Source organism: Salvelinus sp. IW2-2015, linkage group LG18 (assembly GCF_002910315.2).
Source record: "Salvelinus sp. IW2-2015 linkage group LG18, ASM291031v2, whole genome shotgun sequence".
NCBI classification, from domain to species: Eukaryota; Metazoa; Chordata; class Actinopteri; order Salmoniformes; family Salmonidae; genus Salvelinus; species Salvelinus sp. IW2-2015.
The window spans coordinates 24,320,130-24,320,752 of NC_036858.1; positions in this window are offsets into that span (position 1 = coordinate 24,320,130).

The following is a 623-nucleotide window of genomic DNA, read 5'->3' on the forward strand; positions in this document are numbered from 1 at the left end:
TCTTTTAAGATATCTTATCTCTGGGTACACGGAAACCCTTAACCTTAATGTTTACTCCAAAAAACAAAATTATGTCACCAGCATTCAACCAGTCGGCTGGGAGACCATTGGGTGCTGCAATACTGCCATCTTCTGTCCATTCTCTGCACAGCTCTCCACCCACTCTTATTCAACCTTCTCAATTTGAGCCATTTTAGTTTCTTATTTTAACTATTGTTTTCTAAATTTTTGTAATCAAGCCTACCACTGTAGTGTCATCCGCAAACTTGATGATTGAGTGGAGGCGTGCATGGCCACGCAGTCGTGGGTGACAGGGAGTACAGGAGAGGGCTCAGAACGCACCCTTGTGGGGCCCCAGTGTTGAGGATCAGCGGGGTGGAGATGTTGTTACCTACCCTCACCACCTGGGGGCGGCCCGTCAGGAAGTCCAGGACCCAGTTGCACAGGGCGGGGTCGAGACCCAGGGTCTCGAGCTTGATGACGAGTTTGGAGGGTACTATGGTGTTAAATGCTGAGCTGTAATCGATGAACAGCATTCTCACATGGGTGAGGCCTAGCAGGTTATTAAGCCTACTGACTGTCAATACTGATAGTGGCTAATATTACATAATAGAAATAGGAAA